At 40.8% G+C, this 9,281-nt stretch overlaps 1 protein-coding gene across 1 annotated transcript in view; it reads left to right on the top strand.

The window, feature by feature from the left end:
• The first annotated feature begins 666 nt into the window (after nt 1–666).
• Nucleotides 667–9,281, top strand: part of LOC124031500 (FERM domain-containing protein 4B-like) — a 69,927-nt gene continuing 61,312 nt past the window's right edge. The window contains exon 1 of the mRNA XM_046342788.1: nt 667–877. The gene's annotated coding sequence lies outside the window, so the exon portion shown is untranslated. The remainder of the gene's footprint in view (nt 878–9,281) is intronic.

Here is a 9,281-nt window from a genome sequence, read left to right as displayed (position 1 = left end):
AACTCATTACCCCATTGGTTAGACTATCACTGAGATCAAGATGAATGTATGTGAGAGAGCAGCAGCATCATCGCCACATAACCAGCCATGTGTGAAATCACAGGTCGGGACAGGACTGATATCTTGTCATTATATTCCCCTGAAACCAAAATCCAAATTTATGTGATCTGCAAAGAAAATCTTATCTTCGATACAAGTGAAAAGGCAGTGTAATTGAATGATGTGCACCGGCAAATATCTTGACATGTAAATGTAGGTTTCACAGGAAAGGACACATTCAGCTCTCTACCATCAACACTTTAAAACGATGGGATAAAACATGTGGGCATAGTTCTTCTCTGATAACTAATGGATGCAACGTTTGTTCAACGTTTACTAATGTGAATGACCAGCATGATTAATAGATCATTCAATATTTCAACCACTGTAGCTAGCTACAGTATGTTACATGCAATGCAGAGCAGAGCAGACCAGAGCAGCTTGCAGAGCTTTGTTGATATGGGTGGTTCAGCAGGTGCCACATCGCTTGTGCGTGGAGCGTGCGTTTACGCAATGGAGAGCGCGTTTCTGGCACAGCTAGTGGGAAGTTCGTCTGTTCTGTGAATTGGCTGAAGGTAGGAGGGAGGAGGCGGGGTGTGGATGGGTGGAACTGTGCGCGATAAGGATATGCACCGGCAGCTTTGCTTCCTGGCTCCAACAGATCAGTTGTCTATAGAGAAAGATCAGCGGTTAATTATACCTTTATGAGTTTTACTTGGTTACATCAGAAGACAAACCCGGTGGAATAATTTGTTTTTATCCGTGCGGGTAAAAACCTTCTGTTCATACAAAGAGTCCTGGAGCTCAATTCGATCATAACGGCGACAATAAAGACAAGGTAAGGAACTGCCCAGTTGCTTCTCAAACGAACCAAATCATGTTTTATTGATAATTTAAGCAACGTTTATCGATATCAATACTGATGAGGCTAGCAAACATCGGTAATTTGTGCCAAGCCCAACTTATTTATGGTATAAATTATAGTTTCACCTGTTTTTGTAGGCTACACGCGGAGATTTTGTTTTTCTTCAGCAATAAACCAACCTAAGCTGGTACTTGGCTCTGTGTTCTCTCCCTCAGTTCTATTCCATTATACTGTTGCGTTGTGCATTACTTGGCACATGTTATATACTTAAATATTTTAAACAAGCTAGGAATCTACAATATGAATACTTATTATTATTATTATTATTATTATTATTATTATTATTATTATTATTATTATTACTGAGACATTGTACAAACATGTCATGTATTGACCCATCTTATAGTGTCATTATCTACCAATTAGAGAAGAGAACATACACCAGGTGATGACCAAGCCTGGTCTCAGACTTACTACGCTTGCTATGGTTACCTAAGACAAGGAAGGATACTTAAGTTTAAAAAAGAAAGTAGGGTGGGCGTATAACGCGAACGTCTAACAACTCAAAGGTTGCGAGTTCGAATCTCATCAGGGACAACTTAAGCTAATTAGCAACTTTTCAACTACTTTGTACTTTTTAGCTACTTTGCATGTTAGCTAACCCTTCCCCCAACCTGAACCCTTTTAGCTAACACTTCTTCTAACCCTTTAAACTAATTCATTAACTTAACCCTAGCACCTAGTCTAGCTAACTTTAGCCAGCTAGCTAACGTTAACCACCTAGCTAGAATTCGTAACATATCATACGTTTTTCAAATTCGAAACATACAATATGTAACGAAGTTGCAAAACATATGTTTAGCAAATTCGTAACAGATAATACAAATTGTAATTTGTCACATCATTCGAAATGGGTGACGGATATCCACAAATTAATACAAACCATACGAAATGTAACATAATACTAAAATACATTTACGTACAGAATAATACAAAATGCCCCGAGACCAGGTTGCATGACAGACTGATGTACCACACCAAAACATGCTTGTTTTCTTGTAAATATGCTGTAAACATGCACACATGCTGCTTTTCGACTGTAACACCAGTTTTACACTAGTGTATGCACCCTAATGTTATACTAGGGAAATCGTGTTTCCATATCTAGGGCTGACAGTGACGACTTGTGAAGAGCAGAATCAATTACATGATCAAAGCAGTTGCTTTGTGAGGTGTTAAAGTTCAGTTAACCATTGTTATGTAAATGTTATCTGAAAAGTACCAGTGGCCTGACTTTGGCCCCAAGAGAGCAGGTCCACCGAAGCCATGGCCCAGTGAGACACGGGTGCCGGCCTTTTGGGTAAAACACGGGGGTAAATCCTGTATGGAAATGCACCAACAAGGTGTTATTTATGAGCACAGCACGAGTCCAGGGGGACAATAAAGACATAACAGACAACGCTCACAGACATGGGCAGACACAAACAAACATCCAGCCACAGACTTAAAACTTCTGCCTGAGTTTCCTGTTTCCTGGGAAAGACCAACAATGGGAGAGAGAGCATGTGATATCCTGTACGAGTCTTGTGTCACTCTGGACTCAAGTACCAAAATAAGGCCATAACACAAATTTGATTGTAATGAAATAAAGTGCAATTGTAGGCTACGCATAGGCTACTCAAAGTAGGAACTTTATAGTACAGTAAAGCCACAACTAACTGTAAACAGCAACCCGATCAGTACAAAGTTTGATTCACAAACCTCAGTTTACCTCAGTACACTCACTTACCTCAGTTCACTGGTGTCATTCAATGGTCGTTGAAATAGCTATACATGTTAAGCTATACAGTGCTAATGTGCCTGTCGTTACAGTGATATTGAAAAAAAGCATGAGGTTGGTTTGTAAAGGGGTCAATATTGAATTTGCAGTTCATAAAGTAAGTGTTACACAGGCCCGCAGAGACCGACGCAGAGCTTTGTCTTATTAAACTTGTGAGGACTTTTTGGGGACCAACAATTGATTCCCATTCAAAATCCTATTTTCCGTAACCTTCATTTGAAATCTAACCCTGAAACCTAACCCGAAGCCTTTTTACAAGTGAGGTCTGGCAAAATGTCCTCACTTCTCAGAATTTTTCTTGGTTTGCTATTCTTGTAAGGACTTCTGGTACTCACAAGTACAGTAAAACGTGTACACACACATTACAGTAATTACAGTAGAGTACAAAAGCAGGACAGCATTGTGTTGACTTTAGTCTAGGATGTTCAGTTGCTTTTAATGGGCTCAGTGCTTCCAATTCAATAAAGCTATTAACTGTCACAGAAGATTCCATTGCTGGTGCCCAGCCAGCAAAGATAAGTTATTTACCAATCAAAGTACATTAATGGACTCATCCATACAATCTAGCCTTTCAGAATGTAAACAGTAGAAACATACCTTTTTTGTCTAGACGCCTCTGATGGCTAAACAGTTACAACACTTGTAGAAACCTGGTCCTGGGAATAGTGTGATTTCTCACCTTTAGACCAATCCTTTCTTTTGTCTTAAGATTTGGTCGCTGGAATTTTCTGTTTTTCCCACGCACCTATCATTTGAACGTTTTTCATGCACATTGAACAGGAAGATTGGTAGTTATTCGATACTGTGGTCATGCAGGTTTGTACAAATCATGTAATCTGACAGAGTGAGCAGGTCCTGTTGAATAGATTTTCCGAACAGGGCATTCTAGTCTACAGGCAATACTCTGAACCCTTTACTGACTACAGATTACGACAAAAATAAAACATAGGGGAAAAAAAGACTAATGCAATAAGTTAATGACCTCTCTCTTCTCAAAGTTATAAACTTTTGTAGAATTTCAAATATTTTCTCCAGTTCAGTATGCTTGCTTTAATGAATAGGCATACTAATGTGGCTACTCAACTTGATTATGGTAGTGCCTAATGTAAGTTCATGCCCCAAAGCAGTGCTGGTCAATGCCTGTTTGTGGGTCAACTGTAATCTTTAGGCTTAGCAGTGGAAATCAATTCAAAGCCCCTCCCACTGTAGATGGCAGGGTTGTCCAGAAAGGAAAGCTGAGTTAAGAGTTGCAGTAATTATTCCAATTAGGAGTTTGGCAGGGTTCATTGTTTGTTTTATGCCAGAGATAATGCAAGAGACAAGGGGGTGAAATTACTGTGAAATATACATACAATGCAAAAAGAAAAACATCAAATGATTTGCACTTAATGTCCTCTGTGCTCCCAGTCTCTCAAGGAAGGGAACTGTCACAAACATGGTTAACACTGTCAACAGGACTCTCTCTTGTTGGCTGTTATACTGCCTGTGTGGTTGGTTATCTCTGGACCTTTTCTTTGGTTTTACGTCTGCTTTTGTCCTTTCACAGGACATCCTGTGTATAACAAATAGTCTAACTTATTTTCATGTACTAAACCATGGACATTCTGAAATGTCCCTTTTAGAGGTCGACCGATTAATCGGAATGGCCGATTAATTAGGGTCAATTTCAAGTTTTCATAACAATCAGTAATCGGTATTTTTGGAGACCGATTTGGCCGATTAAAATATATATATTTTTACACCTTTTTATTTAACTAGGCAAGTCAGTTAAGAACACTTCTTATTTTCAATGACGGCCTAGGAACGGTGGGTTAACTGCCTCGTTCAGGGGCAGAACGACATGTTTACCTTGTCAGCTCGGGGGATTCAATCTTGCAACCTGACAGTTAACTAGTCCAATGCTCTAACCACCTGATTACATTGCACTCCACGAGGAGACTGCCTGTTACGCGAATGCAGTGAGCCAAGGTAAGTTGCTAGCTAGCATTAAACTTATCTTATAAAAAATAAATAAATCATAATCACTAGTTAAACTAGTAATATCATCAACCATGTGTAGTTATCTAGCGTGTCCTGCGTTGCATATAATCGATGCGGTGCAGATCGTTGCTCCAATGTGTACCTAACAATAAACATCAATACCTTTCTTAAAATCAATACACAGAAGTATATATTTTTAAACCAGCACATTTAGCTAAAAGAAATCCAGGTTAGCAGGCAATATTAACCAGGTAAAATTGTGTCACTTCTGTTGCATGGCATGCAGAGTCAGTGTATATGCAACAGTTTGGGTCACCTAATTTGCCAGAAAGGTACGTAGATATGACATAACATTGAAGGTTGTGCAATGTAACAGCAATATTTAGACATATGGATGCCACTGGTTAGATGAAATATGGAACGGTTTCCGTATTTCAATGAAAGAATAAACGTCTTGTTTCCGGATTCGACCAGGCTCGTATTTCTGTGTGTTATCATGTTATAACTAAGTCTATGATTTGATAGAGCAGTCTGACTGAGCGATGGTAGGCAGCAACAGGCTCGTAAGCATTCATTCAAACAGCACTTTCGTGCGTTTGCCAGCAGCGGTTTATGACTTCAAGCCTATCAACTCCCGAGATTAGGCTGGTGTAACCGATGTGAAATGGCTAGCTAGTTAGCGGGGTGCGCGCTAATAGCGTTTCAAACATCACTCGCTCTGAGACTTGGAGTGGTTGTTTCCCTTGCTCTGCATGGGTAACACTGCTTCGAGGGTGGCTGTTGTTGTTGTGTTCCTGGTTCGAGCCCAGGTAGGAGCGAGGAGAGGGACGGAAGCTATACTGTTGCACTGGCAAGGTTAATGAAATACAAATGGTATAGAGAGAAATAGTCCTATAATTCCTATAATAACTACAACCTAAAACTTCTTACCTGGGAATATTGAAGACTCATGTTAAAAGCAACCACCAGCTTTCATATGCTCTCATGTTCTGAGCAAGGAACATAAACGTTAGCTTTCGTACATGGCACATATTGCACTTTTACTTTCTTCTCCAACACTTTGTTTTTGCATTATTTATTTGAGGGAAAATTGATTTTGATGTATTATATTAAGTTAAAATAAGTGTTCATTCAGTATTGTTGTAATTGTCATTATTACAAATAAATGTAAAATGTAAAATTGTCCGATTAATCGGTATCAGCTTTTTTTTGGGTCCTCCAATAAATCGGTATTGGCGTTGAAAAAAATCATAATCGGTCGACCTCTAGGCCCTTTGTCAAATTAGGCACAGTCTTTTGAAACACATAAAAATAATGCTTTTGTTTGATTTAGCAGACATTTAGGAAGCAAATGTGCTTCTTTGTCCTGTTCGATTTTTTTCTGTTATGGTTTGAGTGACTGTACTCATCCTCTTACGTGAGTGGAAGGTTTGAATCCCCTACTGTGACACATTTCATGCTTTGGTGTTCAGTGCGATGCAGAGTAGAAAGCACAGGGATTCGGCCTGAAAGGGGCTCCTCAGCTGGCAGGGAAGTCCTTTGGGAGGCAGGGCCCATATAATTTAGATGAAAGAGAATGCATTAAGCCAACAAGCAATCTATTTAAGGAAGAGAGAGGATTGCCAGTTTGTGGACAAATTCCACCCAAAATTCCCAGAGCACATGCATTTCCTTATACATAATTTAGAGGATGGATATAGGGATGGATTTATAGATTACCCATTTGTGTCAGTGGACATTGACTGAGGCACTTCACATTAAGTGCCCCTGTCTCATGGGAATAATGCGGGTAATGTCACAATTCCAAGCACCCAGATTCCAGACACTCCGTCTTTGGGTATGGCCCCATTCGTACACAAAATGGAAAATAGCTTGTTATTGACCTATCTTTTATATGCCTATTTATGGGGAGCTCTAAGAATGAACTTTGTTGCTTTGAGAAACCATGCTGCGTGTACATTTGGTCACCTTCCACCTCTCAGTGGGTAGTGTGGTGTATAGGTAGGCTTTTAACAGGAGTAAGATGGAGCCTGAGCTATAGACAAACCTCTTCCCCAGTGGTACCACTGGCAATGGCTGTGCACCGAGGAAGGCCAGAGGCTGTAGGGTAATAATTCCCTTGAGAAGAGCCAACATTAGCCGCACCACAGTGTAGAAAGCACCATCCTTTTGTTATTGTTTGTCTCATTCTCAGTGTTGCAGACCAGCACTCAATTATTGTGAGGCTTGGGAACTGAGAATACCAACAAAGCAGACCCCATCCCTGGCCCTTGCTCTGTGTCTGTCTGCGGATGCTTCAGTATCCTGCTGCTTTGCCTGCAAACTGGGGGGAGCTGTCGATGATCCTTCCTGTAATTACCGTGTCTCTGTGTGTGTCTCCCTTTTTTTATTACTCTCACTATATCACACACACACACACACACACACACACACACACACACACACACACACACACACACACACACACACACACACACACACACACACACACACACACACACACACACACACACACACACACACACACACACACACACACACACACACACACACACACACGAGAGAGAGGCGCTGGAGTGCTCATTTAGGAGGTTTGTGGGCCTGAATGATAATGACCACTGAGAGAACTCTGTGCTGATTGGGGGGATGGATATGGATGGAGAGACCTGAGCAGCTATTATTCTCTCACTGTAGCAGCAATAGAAATGTTCACGGAGGCAGATGCGTTCAGGGAGCAGACATACCCCAAAGCCTTGAAACCAGAGTGATCAATACAGCTCAGTGGTTAAATCCCCATGTGAGTGTTTCCCATGGCTACTACTGGAGGGGTTTGCTTGGTAAAGACATGGCTGTTGAGCTACAGAGCCCTCTGAACCTGTGATATATTGAGTTTTCCTCAATAGCTTGTCTAATGCCTGAAGTGTGTTCTTTATTCTTATTGTTTTGTGTTTGCGAGATTGACTCTCCTTGGACAAGCGTCTACTCTGTTTGCTCATATTCGAAGACTGTACTGATCATGAAATGTGTATATGTTGTTGATTTTAGGAGTAATTTCTGTGCCGTTTGGCAGATGGAAGACAATGTGTATATCCCACGCTTGGATGAGCCCTGCCTCATTAATGTTGTGTTCTGTGAGACCCCCTCCCTCCCCCAGTAGAGGCCACCTGTCCTTTCCCCCTCCACACTGCTGTCCCTCCCCACCTCTTCACATTCACAGAAGCAAGCTACTAAGCAGGTAGCCAGTAGCAAGCAGTCAGCCACCCTCACTGCTGCAGAGAGGACAGGGAAATACCTGCCCCATGGACCTGCACCTTGCTGATCCATTCAATACAATGAGAGTCCTGATCACTGCTACAGGAAGACCGCTATATGGGAATACGGGCCTGTTACAAAGGGAACACTGAGATTGATATAAAGACACATGGATACATTGTGATAGACAATATAGAGAGTTCTTCAATGGTATACTTTTGATACTGTTATGGGTGGTTCCACACTGTAGTGTAGGGTTCAAACAGGCTTGGTCACTTTCTAGAAAATTCAATTCTACAGACAGTGGTGTAAAGTACTATCTGTACTTTACTATTTATATTTTTGACAACATTTACTTCACTACATTCCTAAATAGCTTGCCTAATGCCTGAAGTACTAATTTAAAATGTACTTTTTACTCCATACATTTTCCCTGACACCCAAAAGTACTTGTTACATTTTGAATTTCCAGTATGACAGAAAATGGTCCAATTTGCACACTTATCAAGAGAACATCCCCTGGTCGTCCCTACTGCCTCTGATCTGTAGGACTCACTAAACACAAATGCTTTGTTGTTAAAAGATGTCTGAGTGTTGTGTGACCCTGGCTATCCGTAAATAAAAAATGTAATTGTGCTGTCTGGTTTACTTAATATAAGGAATTTAATTATTTATACTTTTTATTTTTATACTTAAGTATATTTTAGCAACTACATTTACTTTTGATACTTAAGTATATTTAAAACCAAAAACAGCAGCGGTTCAAACTGCAGAACCCAGTTCCTACATTTGAATATAAACATTCATTTTATAAAACAAAACTATGCTACATTTTTATCTCTGGGACCCTCAGGATGACAAATCAGAGCAAGATTACTGAATATAAGTACATTGACCTTCAAAGGTGAATGTATCAAACCACATTTACATTTACATTTAAGTCATTTAGCAGACGCTCTTATCCAGAGCGACTTACAAATTGGTGCATTCACCTTATGACATCCAGTGGGACAGTCACTTAACAATAGTGCATCTAAAAACTTAGGGGGGGGGTGGGGTGAGAGGGATTACTTAACCTATCCTAGGTATTCCTTAAAGAGGTGGTGTTTCAGGTGTCTCCGGAAGGTGGTGATTGACTCCGCTGTCCTGGCGTCGTGAGGGAGTTTGTTCCACCATTGGGGGGGCCAGGGCAGCGAACAGTTTTGACTGGGCTGAGCGGGAGCTGTACTTCCTCAGTGGTAGGGAGGCGAGCAGGCCAGAGCTCCTTTGTCTTGCTGACATTAAGGGAGAGGTTGTTGTCCTGGC

Source organism: Oncorhynchus gorbuscha, linkage group LG03 (assembly GCF_021184085.1).
Source record: "Oncorhynchus gorbuscha isolate QuinsamMale2020 ecotype Even-year linkage group LG03, OgorEven_v1.0, whole genome shotgun sequence".
Classification (NCBI taxonomy): domain Eukaryota; kingdom Metazoa; phylum Chordata; class Actinopteri; order Salmoniformes; family Salmonidae; genus Oncorhynchus; species Oncorhynchus gorbuscha.
The sequence above is the reverse complement of the archived record's forward strand: the minus strand, read 5'-3'. Positions and strand labels throughout refer to the sequence as shown.